We start from the raw sequence: 18,294 nt of genomic DNA, 5'->3' as shown, positions 1-18,294 counted from the left end.
GAAGTGATCACTTTGACCTTTTTTATTACCACAACCTGTCCACTACATATGGGCCCGTGGATAGTGCACTGTGTTTTTCATATTGACAGTGAATTATACTCGAACTTTCTCCATATGATGAAATTCAGATTATCACCGGATCGATGTGAAATAAATTATCAAATGGACAACATATATATACCCTGATACTTGGAAACCGAGACACAAGATGGGTCATACTTTATGCCAACCAAGAGCGTTGGGCTGATTACAGCGTAATAACGCCATTCAGTCCGGCGTAAAGGTTATGCTGACAAAAGAGATCCAACAATTGATATAGCATCTTTAATTATAAGCTTAACGTGTGCCGATAATAGAACATGACACTAATGCAATAACACGCCGACAAATATGTCTCATGGAGCGATGAAAATCACATTTGTGGTAAAAGCGTGTACAATAGAGACACATTCAAACCCTGCTTCATCTCCAGCAGAACTAGAAATAAGTCTGGCTAGAAGTGCGTCAGGTAATGCTTAGGGACATGAAATACCTACGACCAGGCATCCAAGATGCGTGTATACACGATCACAGGGTTATAGACATGGATATACACAATACTAAGTTTGACTGGAATTAGAACACACTCTAGGATACTGGTTTATAGACCTAGAATAAGAAGAAGATTGGACTGGTTTATGGACATGAAATGCAGTCATTACAGTGTTATGAACATATAATACACACTGTTTAAGACTGACTTACTAACATAGAATACACACAGTGAAACTGGTTTACTGCTACGAGTTTCCTGACCGTTTCAGCTATATATTCCTGCAATGACAATTTCGCCAACTAAGTGCCTCGCACAGACTGACCTCACACTTGAGATCTTCTGCTGAACCATTTCCCCATTTCAATCAGCTTTTCGTGAGAAATCACCCTGTCTTTTAAAAAGTGTCGAAGAATATTCCCAGTAGATAACTTTTGGATTAATTCTATTATGTCATTCTGCAACGTGTCCCTTGGTCGGTAGGTGCATCATAAATAAGACACTGCGCATCAACTAGAGATTCACCTGAAAGTCACACATGTTGGAATTGTGCTCGCTGTTCTTTCGAGATGTATACAGAGCATGACACTCCACACTATCGACTGGCTTATGTTTCATCTACAACAGCCAAACAGCGGTCCATGTAAGACATCTACATACCCCATACAGCCATGCATACCCCCATACATACCCGAATACATAACCCATACATACCCCCATACATACCCCATACAGCCATACATACCCCCATACATACCCCCATACATAACCCATACATACCCCCATACATACCCCATACAGCCATTCATACCCCCATACATACCCCATACATACCCCATACAGCCATACATACCCCCATACATACCCCCATACATAACCCATACATACCCCCATACATACCCCATACAGCCATTCATACCCCCATACATACCCCATACATAACCCATACATACCCCCATACATACCCCATACAGCCATACACACCCCGTACATACCCCATACATAGCCCTTACAGCCATATGTAGCACTTAATATAGATGTTCATGTAGATATTTTAACCAGAGTTGTTGTGTTGGTGGTGCACTGACCATGTATTGAACCTGACTTGTGATGATTGATATACTATGTATGTCATGAATCAACATATTAAGATCCGATGTGTTCAAATATAATATTATTGCCTTAAAGTTTCAAGACATTGAACTATCAGTATACCATGCTTGGTCACCAGAAAAAAACTGAAACCCAGGCAACAGCCTTCGTCGACATTCGTTCACTCGAAAACAGCTTTTACACACATCACACAGCCATACACCACAGTACCATACAAAACAATCCTATACAAAACGACTGCCATACACCACATTACCGTACATAACACAGCTACACACCTCACTGCCATATACAACACTACCATACGCCACACTGCCATACACCATACAGGTATACACCAAATTGCCATACACCACACTGCCATCCACCACACTGGCATACACCACACTACCATACACCACGCTGCTATACATCACACAGCCATAGATCAAACTACCATACAGCACATTGCCATGCATCACGCTTCCAATACACAACACAGTCATACAGTACACAGCTACACACCACACTGCCATACATCACACAGAAATACATCACACAGCTATACACCACACTGACATACACCACACTACATACACCACGCTGCTATACTCCACGCATGCATACACCACACAGCCATACACCACACAGCCATACATCATACAACTGTAAACCAAACAGCCATACACCACACAGCCAATCACCACACTACCATACACCACACTGCCATACATCACACTTCCATTCACCATAAAACTGTACACCACACAGCCATGCACCACACTGACATACACCACACCACACAGCCATGCACCACACTGACATACACTACACATCCATACACCACACTACCATACACCACACAGCCATACCCCACATTGCCATACACCACACAGCCATACACAACACTACATACACCACACAGCCATACAAAACACTGACATACACTACACATCCATACACCAAACTACCATACACCACACAGCCATACACCACACTGAAATACACCACACAGCCATACACAACACTGACATACACTACACATCCATACACCACACTACCATACACCACGCAGCCATACACCACACTACCATACACCACAACACGCAGCCATACACCACACTGACATGCACCACACTGACACACCACACAGCCTTAAACGCCACCCAGAGCCTATCCTACAGTCCAAAGTGTCCTCTACCTCGATGTCGCTCATCACATTCTCGTTTCAGACGTTAACATCTAGAGGTTTGTACTTGAGCCTTGTCGGACGGAAAACTGACATAGTTAAACACTAGTCAATTGACTGCATCATTTAAGGGACCACTAGTTTTGGCCTAGATACAATGATAACGTTTGGGAGATAAAAGCAACAGAAATGTCATCATGTGGCAGAGGCAGTCGGTAATTGGCTCCTATAACAGGTTTACAGTTACTGTTGTGTGGGTAATCTGTGTAAAGCCGCGACGGGCAACCCGTCTGTGGTCGCCTGGTGCTGCAGGAACCCTACCGTGAGACCGTACCAGTCCGCCTGTGCGAGTGACGACACCGCGATTAGTCAAAGGTAACGAAGTACGTCTCATAAGCAGCCTTTATCAATGCAATCTACCGTCAGTAGCGGAACGGACTAGTAACGCTCGGATTCCAAAAACATGTGCTGACATCAAACCAAAACCGTACGGGTATGACAATTTTAGGATCAATGCAAAGGATGGGAAGTTAACAGCACAATCAACGTTTCCGTAAAAGGGACAGATAGATAACCCTTCGTTTTCATAACAGGGGATGAGTAGGTGACAGTGTTAACCAACTTCTCTATACAAAGGATGGGTAAAAGACAGTGTGACCCAACGGCACTACACAAAGGATGTATAGATGACAGTTGGACCCAACGGTTTTCTACAAAGGATGAGTGAATGATAGTGTTACCTAACATATATCTACAAACTATGGATAGATAAGCAACATTATACTATGTCACGTGTTACGTCGTTTCAAGGGTAGATTATGTGGTGACGTGCCATGGGTATATAGTAGAGCCATACAAAGTATGCTTACATACTGGTGTCACGTGGTCGTTACATGCATTGATGACAGCAGATTATAAAATATGGGGTGATGTCAGATATTTTTATATCATATTTGCGATTATTGTTTGAGGTTTGAGAGTGGTTACAAGACATGAATAGATTACGGTATAAAGAGACATTCAATGGATTATGACAACGACTAGGTTGATGAAAGAACCAGGGACTTCTGTGGTTAGATGGTAGCGGAAACACCGGGTTAGTAACGGAATCTTTCAGTGACGGTGTCAAAGTATTGGTAGATGACAGGCTCCGGGGCGTTACAAGAAATGGAAAGATGTTGTGTTACTCATTGGGTAGGAACAAGGAATGAATAGAAGCGATTGTCACACACTTGGTTGTGACAAGAAACGGTACGTTTACTTCTGCAGATATCCTCACAATGACTGGCAGACAGCATCGACCAGTTCTTATATGGAGAATATCTGCCTTATTCCATTTAACACCGATTTTCCTATGCAATTTGCAAATTGCCCTCTACAGAATTTTCCGATTGTTCTTTCTTTTGAAAACAGCTGTCACATGAGAGAATGTTTTATTTATCCCGACGGTGCCAGAAATAGTCAATAGACTCAAGGCCCCACAGAGAACGGCTAGCATACTGTTGGTGGACAGATTTGAACGTATTTCCTTTTCTCTGACATCAAGGAATGTTCAAATGTAGACTTTGGTTGCCTGAAAACATTTTCTCAATCCTCCTAATAGGTTAGTTAGTCCCTTGAAGGCTTCAGAAACACTTTGTCGTTTGTGGACGTGTTTTTGTGCTTGTACTATAAATATGCTCGGGACATTCATGTTTTCACGGGATCGGAACATTTATGTGTTTTGTTCAATTTAAAAAGTCGTCAGACAATGAACACGTCTAAGCTGGATAAATACATAAACACGACGTCCAAGGAACATAGGAAAGTTTGACTTTCTGAAAGTTAGTTAGTTGTTTGTAAACATATGCCCATCGACGGTACTACATGCCACGCGAATATGGACCGTAAACATAATTCCCCTTTTTATGTGTCTCTCGTGTAGCTGCCTCTAACGTTAACTCATAGAAACTGGCTCCCATCCAAGGAACATGGTTTACAGGTTGCTTCTTTCCAGCCGTGGAGCCACGGTCCTACAAGGAAAATCGCTTACAGGTGGCACATTTCCAACTATGGAGCCACGGCCGTATAATGAACATCGCTTACAGGTGGCACATTTGCAACCATGGAGCCACGGCCGTACAAAGAACATCGCTTACAGGTGGCACATTTCCAACTATGGAGCTAGAGTACATGTGCAGTATCTGTCCGCCGTGTTCTTGTGTTATGTTCAGTCGTCAACCACAAAGTGGCTTCTGAAACATTCCTTCGATGATAAAATAAATGCGTCTCTGTCAAGACTGCTCAAGTTAAAGCATTTTAGCTCCAGTTGCAAATGAATAGGAAATAGAATCTGTTCGTCTTGTTCGTTACCTTTCATGTAATAAGACGAATATATTCCGCAGTTTTTGGTACAAGCATCCCGACGTCGTCTCGTGGTCTGAGTAGGGGGAATAAATGGTTTCGTGAAACAAGATAGCTGATTTTATCTACTTACGCAATTGTTATCAAATTACATTTTAAATACGTTACCAATGGATGTAACTGAAGATTAAAAAAACCCATTTATTTCCGGTGTTTATGAATTATCTGTGGTATTCAGTCGAGGTTGATATTAAACCATACACAATCAAGCTATCCCGCCGTAGGTTGCTACAAGTAATGCAGACGAGCGCGCCCAGATGAGTACAATCACAATGACATGGTGGGGAGCCGAGGTAAAATAATGTGTACATTTTCTGTTGTATCTAAAGTGATAACACATGGCAACCCTCCTAGTACACACATCCTCAGACCAGAGAATGTATCAGTATGACCACTTGCATACTCCGTAGCTGTCATGATGTCACTGAAATGTATTTTGGTTTCATTGCATAACAGGTATCCCCAGATACACGTTTTTGGCACAAATAAAATGCAACTCTGGCGAGACGTTAATTACATACACCTGCTGGAACTGAAATAGACAGTAAAAGTTTAAATGTGAGGCACCTGTTGAAGGCATCACTCAGAGATGTTTGTTCTGGATGGAATATTTCATGGGCGGATATAGTCATAGAAAATACATACTTCAAAAGCATTTCTTACTTGTATTATTTATTATAGGATATATGTAAAATATACATTTATATCCCGGGCGTTAGTATTCTGACTAGAATGGTGTTGTTTGATTGCGGAAAGAGAAAAGAACAAGACGCCTGCTCTCAGAAAAAAACGCTGCTTGTTAACAGGAACAAACCTAGCCCTAGGCTAAGACACACAAGAGAAGAGATTTCTCTTCTGCACTGTCAGCTGACGGCAACACTTTCTTTCACTATTGGAGGTTAAATGAGACGTTTGTCACCGTTATTTATCGGCGTAGCTGACAGTGACAACTCACATCCATCTCCTTGCGACATCGCTTTTGATGCTTTCCAACTAACGAGGTTACAACTAAAAACACCACACAGGTCTCTACAATACTAACACCATCACACAGATTTCTACAATACTAACATCATCACACAGGTCTCTACAATACTAACACCATCACACAGGTCTCTACAATACTAACACTATCACACAGGTCTCTACAATACTAACACCATCACACAGGTCTCTAAAATACTAGCACCATCACACAGACTTCTACAATACTAACACCATCACACAGGTCTCAAGAACATCGACACAATCATGCAGGTCTCTACAATACTAGAACCATCACACAGGTCTCTACAATACTAACCCCGTCACACAAAGCTCTCATATACTACAACTAAAAACACCACACAGGTCTCTACAACACTAACACCATCACACAGGTCTCTACAATAGTAAGACCATCACACAGGTCTCTACAATACTAACACCATCACACAGGTCTCTACAATACTAACACCATCACACAGGTCTCTACAATACTAACACCATCACACAGGTCTCTACAGTACTAAGCCCGTCACACAAAGCTCTAATATACTAGCACCATCACATAGGACTCTACAATAGTAAGACCATCACACAGGTCTCTACAATAATAACACCATCACATGGGCCTCTAATATACCAACACCATCACACGGGGATCTACAACACTAACACCATCACACAGGGCTCTAGTATGCTAACACCATCACACGGGCTCTAATACTAGTATACTAATACCTGTTATCGCAGAAACGCATTCACCACTCCACGGGCCTCTAGTATGCCAACACCATCACACAGGGCTCTACAGTACCGACACCTTGCCACAGGGCTCTAATATACTAACACCACTACATAAGGTGGTAATATACCAACACCATCACACGGGCCTCTAATACACTAACACCACTACATAAGGTGGTAATATACCAACACCATCACACAGGGCTCTACAATACCAACACCATCACACGGGGCTCTAATATACTAACACCACTACATATTGCTCTGCGATACTAACAACGTCATTCAAGTCACTCACTTGTTTGATAACGGTGTTAGCATCTATATTGAACCGATGCATATATTGTGAGAACTTAACGGGAACGTAGTTTCTACACCACAAGCGTTCGCTAAGTCTTATATCTGTAGGAGTATCTCCTTTGTTCACCGCACAAACTTCACTGTGTCACTGAAAGAAATCAGTTTATTTTTCAGCATAAATGCCAAATAGTCTAGGTTCCTATGTTAAGACCGCGCAAAATGTAAACGACACGTCAGCTTTATATCGTATCTGCTCCATATTAATTATAAGGACGATTTTGTTAACGCTGACTCTAATCACAAACATTTGTTGAATCACAAACATTACCTCCAGAAGTGAAAAGTGGAACTATCTTGAAGACAGCGTCAATGGGACAATTTGAATAATCTCTAATATATACTGAATCATTCCGCTGTCAAATTGTGTCGGCCATTCGTGTCGGCCCTGTAGAATAATGGTGTAATCATTTGTAAACAAATATACGGGACATCATATCTTTTCTTTGTAGATATACATGGTGTCATTAGAGAAGGACCAATCTGTTGGTAACACTAGTTCTTAAATGTGTTAAAATCGTCTTTTTCATTTGAAATTGAAAGTTTTACAAACTCTCTTGACAAAATAGCTAACCACTGCAATGTCATTATCACGTTCTTCAACGTCCGATACATTCCGTCCCAAACCACACATTTTTACTGAAATTGTCAAGTGAGAAATTCAACTGCCATTCAATCTCAATAATTATCACGTTGAAAGCCTATGTATGCATGGAAAGTGGAGGACAATACGCATGCACTGACGCTTTCTCCCTGGTAGTTTTAAAATCGCAGGTAGTTAGAAATCGCAGCTAAAAGGAATTGTTTTGACACCCAGCGGCATGTTGTTGTCCACTTTCAGAGATTTAAAGCCATTAGGTCTGTGAAATATGTACATCGACCAGGTGGCCCCAGAGCCACAACAGTCCCAGATGATAGGCATTTGATTAACACTATTATACGTAACAGATTCCTTGATAAGGAGCGTGAGAAAAAGGTGCACCTTATGTCTCGGACGCGCGAGTAGGGTACTCAAGATATTGAATGACCGAGTGCTTTATTCTGGAAGGTTGGCCTGTACAACTAATCTTTGCTAGTGCTGTTTGAACCGTATTGTCTGTATGTCACGATATGCCATATTTGTCAACTCATTAAATATCATGATGACATACACATCACAACCATGGAAGCACACACAAAACTATTAGGATACCCGCTTCTCTTATGAGGAACACAACATTACTGATGCAGCGACTCGGTTCTGTAAATGTACTTCTCACCAGATGAAGGAGTAAGACTATACTATGAAAGGTCTTGTTCGTGACAACAAAGTTGACACCGTAAATTGTTCATCTCCCATGCACCTTTAGATGTTTGTGGCATTCTGGCTTTAAATAGAAAAAACCCAAAAATTTAAGATAAAGTATATCCACATTACGGAGATGCTGTATTATTTTCATGAAGACCCTGAAGACTGCAAATTATTGAATTATGTGTTCATGTTTGCTATATATAGTACGTGTTTCGATGCAAAATGACCGGAAGTGATTCTAATTTTGAAACTTTCATCTAAATTAACCTTAAAAATTCTGAAACATACAGGAAAAAATGTATGTGAAAAAGTAAAATAGCAAAACCCACATACTGTCTCAGGACATTCGAAGAAAAGAACAATAGATGAGGGTACTTAATAAGAAGTGTGTTAAGTAGCCAACAGTATAGCGCAAACATCACCTGTTACTCAGCTAGTTATCATGTCACTTCTGATTACACGACAGTTAAATGTTGGTCGCAGGTTACGTTGTTGTCTGACAGAACCCTGGAAACAATGAGGGTGGCGTGTCTCCGCTCCACTAGAAATAATGACTGCGCTTGATGGCAATGCTTTCCGGAGCTTAAGACAGCCAATTATGGGTGATGACTTTAACTGGAATGAAGGCGAAGAAAGCAATTATGCGAGGAAATTAAGTAACCCCAAAAATGTATATTATGAGTCTCAAAACGGTATTTCAGGGAAGCTAAATACCACCGACAAAAAATAAGGGTGCTCATGATTTGAATAAAGAAATACCGCAGGTTACGTTTACAATGAAAGTGTTGTTGCAGATAAACGCAAATAAATTCACAATGAAATTTCACACCATGTATGAACAGCACACAGACACGACAGTGTGAGCAGGTATAAGGGACCACACAATATCAATAAACGCCGCGGATTACCAAGTTGTTGGAACACGAGTGTCCGATGTTGTCCGAATGACAATTTATGAGGTTAACTTCCTTGACTGTGAGGCAAGTACTGTCATACTGTGAATGACGAGAGCGTCATTCTTGGCTGGAAAGAATGGCCAATGAGTGATTGTTGGCTGGAATGAATGAGAAAAGAGAAAGAGTGATTGTTGGCTGGAGTGAATGAGGAAAGAGTAATTGTTGGCTGGAGTAAATGGGAAAAGAGTGATTGTTGACTGGAGTGATTGGGAAAAGAGTGATTGTTGGCTGGAGTGATTGGGAAAAGAGTGACTGTTGGCTGGAGTGATTGGGAAAAGAGTGACTGTTGACTGGAGTGATTGGGAAAAGAGTGATTGTTGGCTGGAGTGATTGGGAAAAGAGTGATTGTTGGCTGGAGTGATTGGGAAAAGAGTGATTGTTGGCTGGAGTGAGTGAGGAAAGAGTAATTGTTGGCTGGAGTGAATGGGAAAAGAGTGATTGTTGGCTGGAGTGATTGGGAAAAGAGTGATTGTTGGCTGGAGTGATTGGGAAAAGAGTGATTGTTGGCTGGAGTGAATGGGAAAAGAGTGACTGTTGGCTGGAGTGAATGGGGAAGGAGTGATTGTTGGCTGGGGTGAATGAGGAAAAGAGTGATTGTTGACTGGAGTGAATGAGGAAAGAGTGATTGTTGGCTGGAGTGAATGAGGAAAGAGTGATTGTTGGCTGGAGTGAATGAGGAAAGAGTGATTGTTGGCTGGAGTGATTGGGAAAAGAGTGATTGTTGGCTGCAGTGAGTGAGGAAAAGAGTGATTATTGGCTGGAGTGAATGGGAAAAGAGTGATTGTTGACTGGAGTGATTGGGAAAAGAGTGATTGTTGGCTGGAGTGAATGGGAAAAGAGTGACTGTTGGCTGGAGTGATTGGGGAAAGAGTGATTGTTGGCTGGGGTGAATGAGGAAAAGAGTGATTGTTGACTGGAGTGAATGAGGAAAGAGTGATTGTTGGCTGGAGTGAATGAGGAAAGAGTGATTGTTGGCTGGAGTGATTGGGAAAAGAGTGATTGTTGGCTGGAGTGAGTGAGGAAAAGAGTGATTATTGGCTGGAGTGAATGGGAAAAGAGTGATTGTTGGTTGGAGTGAATGAGGAAAAGAGTGATTGTTGGCTGGAGTGAATGGGGAAAGAGTGATTGTTGGCTGGAGTGAATGAGGAAAGAATGATTGTTGGCTGGAGTGAGTGAGGAAAGAGTGATTGTTGGCTGGAGTGAATGAGGAAAGAGTGACTGTTGGCTGAAGTGAATGAGGAAAGAGTGATTGTTGGCTGGAGTGAATGAGGAAAGAATGATTGTTGGCTGGAGTGATTGGGAAAAGAGTGATTGTTGGCTGGAGTGAATGAGGAAAGTGACTGTTGGCTAGACTGAATGAGGAAAGAGTGATTGTTGACTGGAGTGAGTGGGGATAGATGCTTTGCTTGCTAGAGTAGACGGGGAAGAGTTTAATGATAGCAGAGGGGTATTGGAAAAAAACAATACTTGCCTGTTCTTAAATAGTAACATGGTCAATGACAAGAATCGATGAAAACGAGAGTGCTATGCAGGTACTAAGTTATTTTCATGGTCACTGAACCACATTATTTTCCTATAGCCTAGTCCAGCCTTCACTCCTAAAGCCCTAAATGAAGGAGGTCTAGATTTTCTCAGGTTCTCTCGAAAACCTGCACCATTACTTCCACTATTTACTCCGTCACTCCTCACGTTCAGAACCTCTGCTCTCCCAAGGAATCCTTTTCAGGTTAAATGTATTTAATTGTTTAAACCAAAACTATTTTCATTGCCTACGAGACCGAAAATATTGGGGTTCACAGTTTTCATACGACGCTCTAGGGCACTTTGTCATGATGACGTGACGTCATGAACAATACAATGACATCATGTTTTGGGTTTTTTTTCCCATGACGATGTGTTGTACATGCGACCATGCCGGGTAACCAGCCTATGTTTGAAAGTAGATTTGGGTTTATTTTCCTCAGTTTGACTTCGGTAATAGCTAGAATATTATATTCGTGCTCATATCATGCTATGTTTACGACAATCGTGCCTAAATATCGGTATATGAATCGATCTCGATCGGGAAATAGCAACATTTAAGAACTCACGTCGCAAACATAGTATGAAATGCACTCATATATTATCCCCCATGCATTCAAAAACTAAGCGTTAGTCTACTAATAAATACGCTTTCACCATGACACCAGAATCTGAAAGACAATGCCCACGTGATGCCCACAGTATCAGATTCGTGCTGTATTGGTCCCCGTTTCACAAAGCTCTCCTAAGCCTAAGATCTCGTAACATTTCTCGTAGCATTCGTACCTCCTATGTTACGGCATAAGAGGTAAGAATGCTACGAGAGAAGCTGCGTGAATTTAAGCTTAGGAAAGCTTTGTGAAACGGGGCCCTGAGGCGACACTCCTAAAGAGGCACACGTGTTTCTGTAGCAAGGGTTGTTGGTTTAAATCATACTCTCTAGACTATAGCAGTAATCCCAGTATGTACTGTCCACCAGTCTAATGTTCCTAAATATACGTATTGTTGTATGTCCATGCACCAATCATTCGGTGCCGACTTGGACTGAGGCTAAGCCGCTGATAACCTTATGAGTTCTTGTCCGCCGTCAAGATCCGACCTACCTGTACCCTTTGAGTAAACGTGAGGGACATTTGCTTCATTTAACGTCTGAAGTGTAATGATTGCGGAAATATGTTATAAAACTTCCCCAAACGCGGATAGTAGTTATAGATGTACACTGTCAGATAACCCTCCCCACCAGTGATGGTAGTTACAGATGTACACTGTCAGATAACCTCCCCACCAGTGATGGTAGTTACGGGTGAAATAATAACTGCCAAGCGAGTGGTTCACTGTGATAAACGAGAGGTGGTTATCAATGCGAAAACGAGCTACAGGTTGTTATTTCGCATATACCATGCGGTCAACTACATACTCAATTATGCTTAATGATCATTAACTGCAATGAAAAGATGTTATAATGAAATTAAATGTTTCACGTGTGTTTTTGTTCTTTTTTTCTGGGCGTCGGGGTAGGGTGCGGGGTGGTATTAATGGTACCGTATTTATTGAAAATAATTGAAATACAAAAACATTGACGTGGAAGCATAGGGTTGTGAAACACGGTATGACAAGGCAAATGTTTTTCTCCAGGTTGGATACCGGGAATAAGATGAGGCGAAGCCGACTTTTTCTTATTTTCTCTCGGGAATGTTTAATACAAGTGCAATGTGTGAAGCCCATGGAACAATATGTGAAGCCCATTTCTAGTGTTCCCCTGGAACATTGCTTGAATATTGCTAAAAGCGGCGTAAAACAACACTCACTTCACCACTCCCTGTACTCGCACTCAGTCTCATGACCGTCTTCGCGGCTTTATTTTTGGAAATATTAGGATATGGATAGTCGTATTCATACAAAGTTAATTCAGACAATGACGTGATCTAATTGATTAGTTTATAATGTATTGATGTCCTCTACCTAGTAACACTGCCTTTTTCTTCTGATTAATGCTAATAACCTTAGATTGGTTTGGGAAATTGAGCTGACAGCACGATAGGATGATTTGGTCAAGTTATCTGAATAGTACATGGACCGTTGTCTATTATACAACTGTTGCAGGTGTGCGGACGTAAAAGAGAGTTAATGAGGAACAAATGAAAATGGTCAGCAGTATCCTCACCAGTAAGAAGCCAAAACCCGAGTAAGTGCTATGTAGAGCCGAACCAAAGACTTCAGCTCCAGAATAGGCATCTTCTGAGGAGACATCTGGTATGTTTTCTTTGTCCCAGCGGAATCAAAATTTCAAACAAAACCTTTCCAGGAACATTCCCGTTGATAATCGAATTTGAAATTATTGGTCTGATGCCAACCGACCTCTCATTCCATTGCTCGTGACTTTCTACCACCCCCTAAGTCTATAATTTATTTTAGATTTAAGTAAAATATGTGTGATACTGATAACTCTAAATACCTATAATTTCATATTTCAGATGATTCAAGTGAACCTGAAGAAAATGGGGAAAGGGAAACGTCTCGAGGGTTCCAGTTTACTAACTGCAATGTGCAGATACTGTAAAAAATAAACTTGCTTGAATGGTTTTGAACTTATTTATTTATTAAAAGATGTTTCCAACAAAACCATCGTCGTACAGGCATAGCGTTATCAGACCCGATCTGACAAGGGAAAAGTTCTTCTCGAGGCGCGATACCGGGAACAAGGTGAGTCGAAGCCGAGCCATGTTCCCGGTATCGAACCGAGAGTTGTTGAGAAAAGCGCCCTAGGGGATTATATGATAACCAACCTCTCGAGTACGTCGGTTATCTGATAATCAGTCCCTGGCAAGGTCGGTCACAAATACTAATAACCCCACATATTAACCCGATAATCAACCCACGTGGTATATAGATGTACACTGCAGGTTAACCCTCCCAAACACGGATGGTAGTTATAGATGTACATTGTGGATAACCCTCCCAAACACAGATAGTAGTTATAGATGTACATTGTGCATAACCCTCCCAAACACGGATGGTAGTTATAGATGTACATTGTGGATAAACCTCCCAAACACAGATAGTAGTTATAGATGTACATTGTGGATAACCCTCCCAAACACAGATAGTAGTTATAGATGTACATTGTGGATAACCCTCCCAAACACAGATAGCAGTTATAGATGTACATTGTGCATAACCCTCCCAAACACAGATAGTAGTTATAGATGTACATTGTGGATAATCCTCCCAAACACAGATAGTAGTTATAGATGTACATTGTGGATTACCCTCCCAAACACAGATAGTAGTTATAGATGTACATTGTGGATAACCCTCCCAAACACAGATAGTAGTTATAGATGTACATTGTGCATAACACTCCCAAACACGGATGGTAGTTATAGATGTACATTGTGGATAAACCTCCCAAACACAGATAGTAGTTATAGATGTACATTGTGGATAACCCTCCCAAACACAGATAGTAGTTATAGATGTACATTGTGGATAACCCTCCCAAACACAGATAGCAGTTATAGATGTACATTGTGCATAACCCTCCCAAACACAGATAGTAGTTATAGATGTACATTGTGGATAACCCTCCCAAACACAGATAGTAGTTATAGATGTACATTGTGGATTACCCTCCCAAACACAGATAGTAGTTATAGATGTACATTGTGGATAACCCTCCCAAACACAGATAGCAGTTATAGATGTACATTGTGGATAACCCTCCCAAACGCAGATAGTAGTTATATATGTACATTGTGGATAACCCTCCCAAACACAGATAGTAGTTATAGATGTACATTGTGGATAACCCTCCAAAACACAGATAGCAGTTATAGATGTACATTGTGGATAACCCTCCCAAACACAGATAGTAGTTATAGATGTACATTGTGGATAACCCTCCCAAACACAGATAGTAGTTATATATGTACATTGTGGATAACCCTCCCAAACACAGATAGTAGTTATAGATGTACATTGTGGATAACCCTCCCAAACACAGATAGTAGTTATAGATGTACATTGTGGATAACCCTCCCAAACACAGATAGTAGTTATAGATGTACATTGTGGATAACCCTCCCAAACACAGATAGTACTTATAGATGTACATTGTGGATAACCCTCCCAAACACAGATAGTAGTTATAGATGTACATTGTGGATAAACCTCCCAAACACAGATAGTAGTTATAGATGTACATTGTGGATAACCCTCCCAAACACAGATAGTAGTTATAGATGTACATTGTGGGCAAATCTCCCAAACACAGATAGTAGTTATAGATGTACATTGTGGATAACCCTCCCAAACACAGATAGCAGTTATAGATGTACATTGTGCATAACCCTCCCAAACACAGATAGTAGTTATAGATGTACATTGTGGATAACCCTCCCAAACAGAGATAGTAGTTATAGATGTACATTGTGGATAACCCTCCCAAACACAGATAGTAGTTATAGATGTACATTGTGGATAACCCTCCCAAACACAGATAGTAGTTATAGTTGTACATTGTGGATAACCCTCCCAAACACAGATAGTAGTTATAGATGTACATTGTGGATAAACCTCCAAAACACAGATAGTAGTTATAGATGTACATTGTGGATAAACCTCCCAAACACAGATAGTAGTTATAGATGTACATTGTGGAAAACCCTCCCAAACACAGATAGTAGTTATAGATGTACATTGTGGGCAAATCTCCCAAACACAGCAGTTATAGATGTACATTGTGGATAAACCTCCCAAACACAGATAGTAGTTATAGATGTACATTGTGGATAACCCTCCAAAACACAGATAGTAGTTATAGATGTACATTGTGGATAAACCTCCCAAACACAGATAGTAGTTATAGATGTACATTGTGGATAACCCTCCCAAACAACAGATAGCAGTTATAGATGTACATTGTGGATTACCCTCCCAAACACAGATAGTACTTATAGATGTACATTGTGGATAACCCTCCCAAACACAGATAGTAGTTATAGATGTACATTGTGGATAACCCTCCCAAACACAGATAGTAGTTATAGATGTACATTGTGGATAACCCTCCCAAACACAGATAGTAGTTATAGATGTACATTGTGGATAACCCTCCCAAACACAGATAGTAGTTATAGATGTACATTGTGGATAACCCTCCCAAACACAGATAGTAGTTATAGATGTACATTGTGGATAACCCTCCCAAACACAGATAGTAGTTATAGATGTACATTGTGGATAACCCTCCCAAACAACAGATAGCAGTTATAGATGTACACTGCGGGAAAACAATCGATGAGCCACGTAACGATAGCCTCTCTCTGACAAAGGTTTTTGAAAGTTTCCTTAATGTAAGTGCTACCAGTCATTACATGTTTAACATGCGATAATTAAGTAATATTTGTCTGATGCAACTCGGTGGATCAGATAGTTATGTTGTCGCTCACTGTTTAAGTAAACTTCAGAATGGTAGGTTAAGATAAGTCTTTATAAAGCGTTGGATCTAAGACCAAAGTTACAACCTTTGGTACTCTAATGTCACGTGGCATTTAGAATCCTAAACAAAATTTGTTTTCGAGTTCGACATCATCGGATTTCCAGGAAAAGATCTAAATGGGCAAAAGAAATTGGAGAAGGTGATGCTGGTGTGTTGTTGCAAGGCGACGCCACGGGCAAATATCAAGCTGTTGACTACTTTTGAAAAACAACAACTGGAGAAGGCTTGTGATAGATCTGCCACACTGTGGTGTTCGTCACTATAATACTGCAGTGTCATGTGTTAGCTGAGCTGAGTGTGGCAAACAGAAAGCAAACGACACCCTTGTCGAGTATTATCCTAACTGACTTCTTTAACTTGATACTTGATTCGTGGCGTGAAGGATAAAATCAGACCAATATATCAGAAACTAAGTAAACAGCAATTTGGTTCCTATGTTGTTTGGGAAATTTAAAAACAAGCGATTTATGAAACGAGACATTTATGCAAGGATTGCTAAAGTATAGTGTGTATGGTAATTTTGTTCTGTTTGACATATGTTGCATCCTCCTCACGTCTTGATCACCTCCTTTCCCGTGATGCATGAAATACATGTAATAGTCTATCTCGTGGGTGTTTAATCGGTGTACAGACGAAGGTTTTTCTATCTATGGTATATTAAGTAAATTAAAAGATGATGTACCAGAACAAAACTCCACTGTCATGCTACACAATTCAATGTCTCTATTGTTCCCATGAAACACTAGATTGAGACAAGTGTTTGTTTTCACTCTTCATAAATGCCATGTTACATTCACAAACATGTTATTCTACCCTGGTGTAAAAAGGATATGGGACATTATCTTTAAATCTGTTACTGTACTACTACATGCCATCCACACGAACACCCTTTAAATGTGTTATTCGTCATGGTAAACTTTAAAATTAGACGACGCGTTGAAAAAGAGAAAGTCCTGCACAGTTAGTGCTAATTTTACATGCTAATGATGATATGAGAAGCTGTCTACATTCATCAGACACTACACATCAACCAACCATTCCGATGAGAGACATGAAGTGTCAAACATATAGACACTACTCAGATCAGCCAACCATTCCCATAAGTGACATGGACTGTCACACACACACACACACACACACACACACACACACACACACACACACACACACTACACAGAACAACCACACATCAGAATAAGTGACATGGACTTTCAGACAGACACACACTACACAGAACAGCCAACCATTCCAATAAGTGACATGGACTGTCAGACAGATACACACTACACAGAACAACCAAACATATCAATAAGTGACATAGACTGTCAGACAGACACACACTACACAGAACAACCACACATCACAATAAGTGACATGGACTGTCAGACAGACACACACTACACAGAACAACCAACCATCACAATAAGTGACATGGACTGTCAGACAGATACACACTACACAGAACAACCAACCATCACAATAAGTGACATGGACTGTCAGACAGACACACACTACACAGAACAACCAACCATCACAATAAGTGACATAGACTGTCAGACAGACACACACTACACAGATCATTCAAACATCTCAATGCGTGACAAGGACACAATCACACATTGACAGCAACGCCGTATCAGTCATGCAATCACTAGAAGCTTTCGTAATAACTTGATCACGTCTAACGCTGCGGAGAGGGACCTAGTGTGTGTCCACCTCCTCTGG

General features: G+C 40.9%; 1 protein-coding gene and 1 long non-coding RNA gene across 2 annotated transcripts in view; one reads left to right on the top strand and one right to left on the bottom strand.

Annotated features, from left to right (window-relative positions):
* LOC137260129 (glutamyl aminopeptidase-like) overlaps nucleotides 1–18,294 on the bottom strand; it is a 76,552-nt gene that overhangs the window by 37,192 nt on the left and 21,066 nt on the right. The window lies entirely within an intron of this gene.
* Nucleotides 13,236–13,651, top strand: LOC137260130 (uncharacterized). Its single transcript, XR_010954733.1, has 2 exons — nucleotides 13,236–13,322; nucleotides 13,544–13,651. It is a non-coding gene; the product is annotated as an uncharacterized lncRNA (long non-coding RNA).

This window comes from Haliotis asinina, chromosome 13 (genome assembly GCF_037392515.1).
Source record: "Haliotis asinina isolate JCU_RB_2024 chromosome 13, JCU_Hal_asi_v2, whole genome shotgun sequence".
NCBI lineage: Eukaryota > Metazoa > Mollusca > Gastropoda > Lepetellida > Haliotidae > Haliotis > Haliotis asinina.
Note: the sequence above shows the minus strand (reverse complement) of the source record. Positions and strands in the feature narration are given on the sequence as shown.